This window comes from Lepisosteus platostomus, chromosome 7, assembly GCF_059453375.1.
Source record: "Lepisosteus platostomus isolate fLepPlt1 chromosome 7, fLepPlt1.hap1, whole genome shotgun sequence".
In the NCBI taxonomy this organism is placed as follows: Eukaryota; Metazoa; Chordata; class Actinopteri; order Semionotiformes; family Lepisosteidae; genus Lepisosteus; species Lepisosteus platostomus.
In genome coordinates, this window is record NC_142617.1 from 12,593,582 (window position 1) to 12,603,856 (window position 10,275).

A 10,275-nucleotide genomic window follows, 5' to 3' on the forward strand; every position below is an offset into this window, starting at 1 on the left:
ACAGGCCATTGAAAACTAGAGGGAACATTGATCCATGCTCCCAACTGGTCCCACTAACACCTCTTCCAGCAACACTTTAGCTTTCCCAGGAGGTCTCCCATGCAGGTAATGGCCAGACTCACACCTGCTTAGTTTTAGTGGGTTCCCAGTCGTGAGTTGCAGCGTAATATAGAGTACAGTAGCTCCTGGCTATAAGTAGTTGAACCTATCTTCATATCAAAGGTGGTTGCTCAACACGCCTGTGTATAACCATTACATTTACAAATGAAGTAAAAATTGCCTCAGTTTCTTTAATCATGATACCTCGGGGCCTGTGATAATATAGGCTGAAACAGGAATGACCAGTTTCTCAGGGATGGAATTCTACAGGTTTTACAAACAAGTTCATTCAGCATGTAAAAATATGACTATTGCCCAAATAATGAATTCAATTAGGTCATCGAGAACAGAGGTGCCATTAAAAATAAAAGGACGGTGGATGAGAGTGCTTCTCTAATACAACGTGGCAGTGAATTTCATCGGCTGCGCATTATAGCAGAAAACAGCCCCTCTTTTTCTTAAGAACTTCATTCTTAAGGAAGAAAGTAGAATGGGCAACTGTAGTTCCCAAAGGCCCGCGGTCACTTTGCCTCTGACAATAAATTAAATCATTTATCTGTGGATGAAAGAACCTGAATTGGTCTCTTGATGACTAGAGTTGGCTGTCCCTGATCTACTCCACTTCAGGGTCAACATGTTCAGCTCTGCCTCACAGGTAGCCTTTAATGAGCAGAGCATGCATGCACTCTGTCTATAGTTGCGTTTGATTTTTTAACATCTCACATTTTCCATTAGCTTGAGTTCTGGAAGAATTTATGCCCACTCAAGGCATATATGCTGGTTTTCCATGGTAATGAGTACATACATTTAAATCTGTGACCTTTTCATAAGTGGACATTTCATGCAAGTGAGTTAATAAACCCATTCTATTTTATCTTGACCTGTCAAGTCAGGAGTGACCATAGAAAAGTCCTTACTGTATACAGAAAAGTAAATGTTCTTAAAAGGAATGAATTTGGTACTGTATATGATCAACCCATTAACAAGGGAAGAAAAGGATTTCAAAATACTCTACGCCACAATTTTACAGGCAATATTTTAGACTGTAATAGTCAAAAGTGCACAGCTTATATCTTTTTTTCTCATATCTCAGTTTAGTAAAACTACAGTATATGTTCATACTGTAGGCACACTAAATTTAGCACATAGGCAAATAAAATTTCATTTTTGTGACATTCTCTTCAAAATATACAGTATAGTATATGCAATACGCCAATACAGAAAGACAGTGACTTCCTCTGCTTAAGAACTTGCATTAAACTGGTTAATTTGTAACTTACAACTTTCACAAGTACATAGAAGCAGCTAACCACATTAACATCTTGAAATAAGCCTGCATATAAGACTCTCTCTATATACATACATTTATACGTATAAATACATTGACACCTATGTTATAAATGGAAGTAAAAGGAAGGAGAAAAAAGTGATAAGAAATGGTAGCGTAGCTGCTATTTCACCAACAGGTTTTAACAGCTACATCAGCTGATTTCCAATGCTTTTTGTTGGTGTGAAATACACGACAGTCTGATTCAGCTTGTCTTGGTTCTGAAATGATTCTCTTTTCTCCATCAGAAGGGAACAGTTGTGAAAGTGGCTAATGCCATCCACCCAATCAACCTAAGCAACAGTGCTTAAACCATAGTTAGGCTGGTCTTGTTGTAGATGCAATCTGAATTCCACGATAGTCTTGCAGAATCCTGGTGCACTATAGCAGAACACTGGGTTAATTGTGCCTTGTCTGACTGTGTTCCTCTGTGGAGGCAGACTTGCTGGACAAGTTCTGTATCTCTGAGAGAGCATGACTTCCACAGTGCTGGGGGGAAAGGGGTTGGTGGGGGTGGGGGGGAGTCAGCAGTCATAGTGACTCACCTCGTTTCACTGCATGAAGCAAAACAGGACAGTGAGTGGGCGGATCAAAATGACAGCCTCGTGCTGCTTATTTATTCCTTTTTGCCCTGCTGAGAAAAGCAGAGGCGTTTTGGCAATCCTAATGAGGTATTTCAGCTATCTAGCCACGGTTTCAGGACTGTGTTATTAAAAGAATTGTCAAGTGTTTTATGTCGGTAGTAGCCAATGACAGCACTTCTTAGAGGCAGAATGCTCATAAACTTCTAAATCCTGATGTATTTAATGGGATGGAAAGTGCATGGTCCAATTTCAACATATCATTTCTGGTCAACAGATCAGTACTTCTTTAATCCAACAGCATATGCACAAAAATAGTTTGGCTTCTCCTGGCGTTCAATCAAACATCTGATTTTTTTTTTGTTTCTTTTCAGACCACTCGAGGCATCACCTTTTGTTAAAAACTAATTCTTGTTTACATTGGCATTAAAGTTGTAACGAAGCGTTCTTTCAGGACCCTATGCAGGCGACACAATCCGGGAATGAGTGAGGAAAACACGGGGAAAAGGCATGCAGGATACGGGGATGAAAACAGGGGGTGTGTCCTTGGTGCGCTGGTGTTCAGGGGAGATGTGGCCGAGGCAAACAATCCAGGAAGAAGTCCAAGGGGAGGCAAAAGTCTAAAGCCGGGCGGTCCACCCTAGACAGACGATTAAAAACGGGGACCGGGACCGGGACTGGGACAGAAACCAGAGCAGAGCCCAGAATAGAGTGAGTGCCTGGCTTTTAAGGAGAACTGAAAAGGGGGGTTGGAACAGGGAGCAGGTGCAGTGGATGAGTAGAAAACAAGGAAAGGCTGGAGCATCCTTAAGAGGAGGGGTTTACGAACGTGACAAAAGCATAGTTAGGTGTCGTAAATCAAAATACAGATCTTGATTAATAATGGTATAATCATAGAAAGAAAACACAGGAACACTGAAGAATACAGTACTATAGAATGTTCCAATACTATTGGCAATAGATAAAAAGCAAGTCATAATTCATTGATATTAGATGGGAAAATGCAGGCTTATTACTGTAGATTTAAGACAAGAAGTTAATACATTTTAAAACACAATCTGTTTTAAAAAATATATAAAGTTAAATTTTCTAGCACATCTTTTGCTGAGATAAGTGCACTGTAGTTCCTATGTATTCCATACTATACTGTATAAGTCTTTTAAACATCCAAAAATTAAATTACACATTTATATTAAAGCTTATAATGATTGTTTGACAATACAAATATATTAAAATACTTCAATAGGTTGCAATATTTTGTGCCGTATCAGTGATTCCCTTTGATTTATTCCCATAAGATGTGACACTTGCAGCATGTTGAGCATCATGAAAGATACCCAGCAGCTAAACCAGATCTGCAATAACTGCCATAAAATGCTGTCTCTTCTTAAAAAAGTGAAGGCACTGGAGCAGCAGCAGATGGAAATAAGAAAGCACCATGAGATGGAGGAACCAGCACATTCCACAAAATTCAACTTTCATAGCTAATGGAAACCTTTCTATGGCAATCTGTACAGACATGATGGATCACATCTGAGTATCACTGCTAAGGGCAAAGATCTATAAAGAAATTCAAGAATATTTAAACTAGAGTGTAAAGGGGGAGAAGTAAAGGAAAGCGAGATACAAAGGGAGCAGCATCAAAATGAAAAGCCAAGGGAAAAATAACAGAGGAAATGGTAATTAGATGATTATAATCGCATGCCAGTATTAGAAACTACACACAAGAGACACAAGCTACTGTCTTTGCATGAGACGAGAATGTAATTGAAATCACAGAAATATGGCTCACAGAGAGAGATGGTGAGGAATATATTATTGGATACACCTACTTATGAGAAAGGAAAAATAAAAGACATAAAGGTGTAGCATTATGCATCATAAGAGCACACAGGCACAGGAAACCCAGATGAATCAATGGTCTTGAAAACGTTATTAGACTTGTCATATCCAAAAAGTATAGTGTTGGAAGTATGCTACCATGCTCAGATAAATGCGAACTTCTGACTCTCCCTGAAAGAAGTGGTTATCATGGGAAACTTTACATTTCCTCATGTAGATTGGGAAATTTGAGGATGGATATCAGAACTTAAGACTACAATGGTAGATAACGCTAATTACTACTTTTTACTTAGTTTTTCCATTCCTGTATTGACCTTGTGTTTTCTAACAATCAAGAAGAGGTGACAGAACAGTCAGACACCTGTTATCATAATATAGTCAAATACCGAGATACGTTGCAAAATAAAGGTTTATGTTTTCAGGAAGACTACGGAGACATCGAATGGGACAGGATGAATATGGAATTGGTAGAGAATTGATCATCCTTGGATCAACTACTAACCAAATGAGCTAGTTGTAGACGGAGTTGCACAGTCCTAATCCCCTGAGCTTTGTCACCAGTTGGCTGGGCATGATTGAATTGAATGCTGAGCTGTAGTCCACAAACAGCATTCTCACTACGAGTTCTTGGTGTCCAGGTGTTCCAAGGCTGTATGCAGAGCAAGGGAGACAGCATCATCCACAGATCTGTTGTTCTGGTAGGCAAACTGATTGGTAAAAGGCAATATTATAAAAGGGCAAATATTATATACAATATAAAATATTAATTAATATTACATATCTTATCATATAAAATATTATAAAACGCCATATTATTTTATTGGTTTAAATTCCTGTAGCTTTGTAGATTGGTGGTTTGGATATGGTTACATCACCAATTCACAGTGAGCAATCCTCTTGAAAGCAAACCCTAGCTTATATTTTGACACTGATTGTTAGAAAGAAATTAGTAAGCATTACAGATGTCAATAAGCACTAATGGGTACTTCTCAAAAGTGCTCTTCTTAGTACTTGGGCTTAGGGTTTGCATTTTTAAATCATTTGTAAGTGAGAAGAGAAATGATCATTTGTGTAAGAAAAAGGGCCACATGAATTCTTAATTGACAGGTGAGGGTGCGGAGCAGCTGAATATGTATGGTGGAAATTAACAGCTCTTCATGCTAGAGTTCAGCCAGGAACATTTTGTAGTTCATTACATTTACGCACTAATCACACTATATTGCATTGATGGTGAGACCACAGATAAAAATACACGCATTAGCAGATACTAACAAGCTGTATGATATTCTGTAAGCACCGCTGTTCCCTGCAGACCTAGACGATTCAGTTTTAATCTAATTCTAAGCGTCAGCTACAGAAATAGAATTTTCTTCTTAAAGGTAAAACCTGTGAGTAGCCAACATGTTGTTTGGCTGAAGTATTTTGAGTTGTTTCTGTTTTTCTTTCAATCTTTATTTTCAAAAGCATGGATTGGAATAGTGTTTTCAACACAATCACATTTAACCATTAAGCCATGTACGATACAGAAAACAGCAGGTTGATTGATTGTTTAAGTCCCCTAGGTCCAAAGGAGCTCCTTTATAGAAGATTGTGTCTTCTGTTTTATTTTCTCTAGGAAAAATCTCAATTACAGGCTATTTGATTTCAATTTTCTATTTAGGAAATGTATCAAAATTTGCTTTCCACTTGTAAAATGTTATACAGTATGGCGTTTGAATGTGGTGTCTGCACTGTACCTATTTCTGAGATTCAGAATTCCCCTCCTTCTGGTGTTGCCAAAAATGTAACCAACTTAATCTCTTTTCATTGTGAAAAAGTTAGACATGTGTACTTATGTTGAGCGTATTACCTGTCAATAGCTGTTTCTCCAGAGTTGAAGAGCTGAAGTGACAGTGCTTGAAGTTCTACATATTGAAGGTTTTAGAAACAGTATGCTATAGATGTGTTATTATGAAACTCAAGACTGAATGTAGTTGTACAACAAATACAAACAAGGAAGTAGCGGAATTAAAGATATCAGTTATAAGTGGAGATTTAGATAACGATAACAACACTGTTAGGTTTATTGCTGTAGAGCTCAATGGAACAACAAAGTTATTAATTGTACCATCAGGGCACATTATTAATGTGTGAGACAATATGACATAAGATCAAAGACATCCTAATAACAGACATCTTCAGTACTGCATAGCAAAGGGAGGGGAAATGCTCTTATGCAATTTATTTTTATACTTCCACATCCGAGGCTGCCAACACGCTGGTATAAATAATTCAACTGCAACTGACCACTAGCCACTAACCTTGACAAGCAGAGCCTTGCTAGCAGAAACATTGTCCAGGTGGTCTTTTCTTCAGGATGGCTTGTATTCACTTTAAATCTCTACATCTGAAAAGGTTATTTCAGTTTTTGCGACCCATCCTGACAGAGGCAAATCTAATTACCTATGACAAAATGAAGAGGATGCAAGCAAATGGTACTGCCCTTTTCACCACGAGCATTATACTGTATGCCTTTGCACTGGGGGTGGGGCCTGTCTCCCTCACTGCTTCAGAAACAGGGGCCTCAGGCGTAACCTCTTAAGCACAATGTTAAATACCAGGCTATAACATAACGTCTTAATTACCACTGGGAAAACCAAAGTGTAAACAAGCACAGTAAAGTGAAGAAGTGACTTTTGAGCAATCCTCAATGACACTTTACTAGCGTGCACGGTAGGGTTAAAATGTTTTATCACAGCAACGAGAAACTACAAAATAGTACATATTTGAGATCAGCGGTGTTTGAAAAAGAGCTTACTGTACATTACTTCAGCTGCTCTCATTTCAGAAAGGTTTCAAATGAGAGGAGGCCATTTCTCAACTTCTCATTTGCTAAACCACAGTAAAAGTCACAAACCTGTCTTTATTTCTCTCAATAGTTTTTCCCATGGTGTGCTATTATTCCACTTTGAAATTCTTCCCAAATACACACTTCCAGGAAAAGTTACTCTTGTGAATTAATTTGCAAAACGGATGACGAGTAACTGCAACATGGAAAGATGTTATCGGTCATAAAATGCTTTGGTACTGCACGGTGCACTTTTGCTTGCAGCAGTTAGACACAACATAACTTTGTCTCATTTAGCCATGGGGAAGCTTTTTGGAGATTGTTCTGCTGGACCATTGTTGTTTGATACAATAACAAGGAAGAATGTCAGCCAATACAAGTGAAGTGCTATATTGCTTTATATATTTATTTATTTGTTATTTTTATATTACTTTTCTGGACATCAGGGTCACTGTAACTAGCTCCACATATAATTACCTTGCATTTATAACACACAGAATAAGACATGCGAGTGTGTCACTGCAGTTTCTTTATCTCTTTCTCTTTCTCTCAGTAAGGCATGAGGCTAAGATCCATAACATGCTCAAGTGCCCTTTCCTAAGAATGTTGCCAATCTGAGAGCGCTCTCTCTTTGATATAATCAGCAATAAACACTTTGCTGCAGTGCTGTGTTGCTATGGCAACGTGGGAAGGCAAAGCAGATTTTCAACTAGACCAGAAGTACCAACGTACATTAGTTTACATATCATTAGTTTGTTGTTTCTCTGTATATGGTGTACATTTATTTAAAAAAACAATAATAACCCCCAATCCATAGCTGTAACCGTGGTTGCATTTTCAAAATAAATTATAATTAATATTATCTACATTTTGAACACTGGTTCTAGTATTTCCAAAATTAAACTACTGACAATATACAGCATCACAAACTGCTTTTGCATTTATGACCATTACGACTTTTCCTATGATTACAGCCGCTTCAAGACTGGAAAAAATTGGAGTGGAGAAACTACAGACCAAAGTGATACTGTTCACCCACCCTTTCCAATATCAAAACCCACCCGGTATATACAGTACTGAAAAGAAAATGCAAACCATAGAAAATATCAGAACAACCTCACAGAAAAAAAACTACAAAGGCCCACAGATGCAGTGACCCCCACCAACACTAGAAACTACAGTATCAACTGCATGTTATTCACCACCTACTATTGTGACACACAGTTCATTTCAAACAAAATGGTAATGGTATTATGACTAAGCTTTTCTTTCTGTGTATTTCTAATAACAAAATTATTAATATATATAACTATTTCAAAGATAGTACTTTATGTTTATTTTACACATGGCAAGCGATCATTTAGCATGCAAATGAATTAGTGTCCTTCTTGTTTCTATCATACATATCCAGTCTTTATCTTTAGTTTTGGTTAATATGTCCATTGTAGCAGTGCAATAGCACAATACAGTGTTACAGAAACCAAACACACAGGCTTCAGGCAAGGAATCCTTTGTCCCTTCAAATGCTTCATTACTTTTCACCAGTGACATGTCAGCTTTCAGTCTGTGTAAACTGGAGCCGAGTGGTTACAGAGGCTCCATCCTCGAATCCATGATTTTTTAATGACAGTATTCTAAGTCTGCAGCAGAGGAATTTTCCATTCTTCTGGGAAGTGGACTGTACACCTTACTGAAGAAAGAAGAAATGAAACAAAACACCCTCTGTCTCTTCGAACGAACATTGTTTATTTCTTCTTATTGTCTGTCTACCCCTAATGAGACTGTGACATGCTTGATTTGCCAAGGGGAAAAGAAAGCTAACCTTTAAAAATGCCAGATCAAAGTGAAAACAAGATTAAACACATACTGTAGAGGCACTTTTCGCTTCCTGAAAGCTTAGATGGGTGTTAAACTGCTACAATAACTGTAGTGAAAAAAAATGGCATTTGGTCAACTGAGCTTAAGACCCAGGGAGAAGTGCACTAGAACTGACGTGCTGAAACCAGTCTGAAGCTTTGTGCTAACTGGAGCAGCAGCAAAGCTCACTCTGGGTTTTTACAGTAAGAATAATCAACAAAGAGAGAGGTGAATGTGTGGCAAGAGAGAGATGCATGTCCAGGAGTGAACATGATTCTCTTAATTTGAAAGGGGAGAAAGAAATTAAAAACCAGACCCTCAATAGCAATAGAAACAAGTTCTTGATTTTGGAAGGCAAGCTGATGAAAAAATGAGCCAGCTACACGTCATTTAAAGTAAAAGTGAATAACAATGTTTAAACAATTTTTATCCCCACAATTCATTTGAGTTTCCTACCACATGGAAAATGCGGCACCACCCAATGGTATTATATCTTAATGTTTATTAGGCTGATCTCTATTGTTTTGTGTCTGTAGAGTTGCTGTGGTGATTTCACTCGCTTTATATATCATTCTGCCTGTCTTGTCAATACTGCTGAGTTAGCCACAGGAAATAATGATCAAGTAATTCTCAGTGAGAATTACAATGCATGTTGTACAATGCATTATTGTGCATTTAGAATATCGCGGAAACTTTCAGTTCTTAAAATATAAAAAAAATGTAATTTTGCTATGGGAATGGTACAGAGAAGAGGCAAACACCCATATTTCCAGGTTCAAATCGATATCCTACACTGACAGGCTAAAACAACTGCAGCTCACAGAGAACACTACAAAGGGACTAGAGTATTCAAAATCCTCAAAGACATTGATAAAGTGATTGACAAAATCAGCAACGAAACATGAACCAGAGAGCAAAAGAAAAATATAAAAAAGAAAAGCATTTACAGAAATCCTTTGTTCAATTAACTACTAAAAGCCAAATAAGCTAGATCGCATGGCTTTTTTTCTTCTTTGTAACCATTCTTATGAATTTAATCAATATTTTGTTTTTTTCTTCTAGTTTTTTTTTTGCATCTGGAACTGTTCCAGTAATCTCCTTTCCGATAATATAGATTCAGGGACGGCATTTTTTTGGTACACAATGCAACACAAAACACAGCACAAGAGACCTTATTTGATGGTGAAGAAAGGGGTGATATATTGAAAAGGTGATATTTATTGGTAATGATGTCAGAATGCCATATGCAGGAAACATAAATCATTTATAAGAAAGCAGATTAAAATCATCTTTATATGCTATGGGCTTGACCTAGAAACCGTTTCCCATGTTCTGTATATTTCAGCTACAAAACAAATATCTTTTCTGTACTCTTTCTTTCAAGGCCACAGACTGTAGCATTGCACAATATTATCAAGCCCCATTGTTAGGGGTATCAGTAGTAGGGTACAGGCACCAACTCAAGTTTGCAGGAGTGGCATCACACACAGCAGATCTTGTTTGGCCTTGTCTACAATTTACCGCTTTTTTGTGTGATCAAATTATCTCCTGGTACTTGATTTTCAAAACATACAGAAGTAAATCTGAACTCTCTTACACCAGTAATGAGAATCCATGCTTTCTGTTTTACTTACCACCCATAACGTATGGATATAAAAAGGCTGTTGATGTGTCAATGTTGCCAGTTGCCAGTTGTAATGAAATGTTGAGGTGGATAAAAACAACTTTTGGCTTAACTGAAT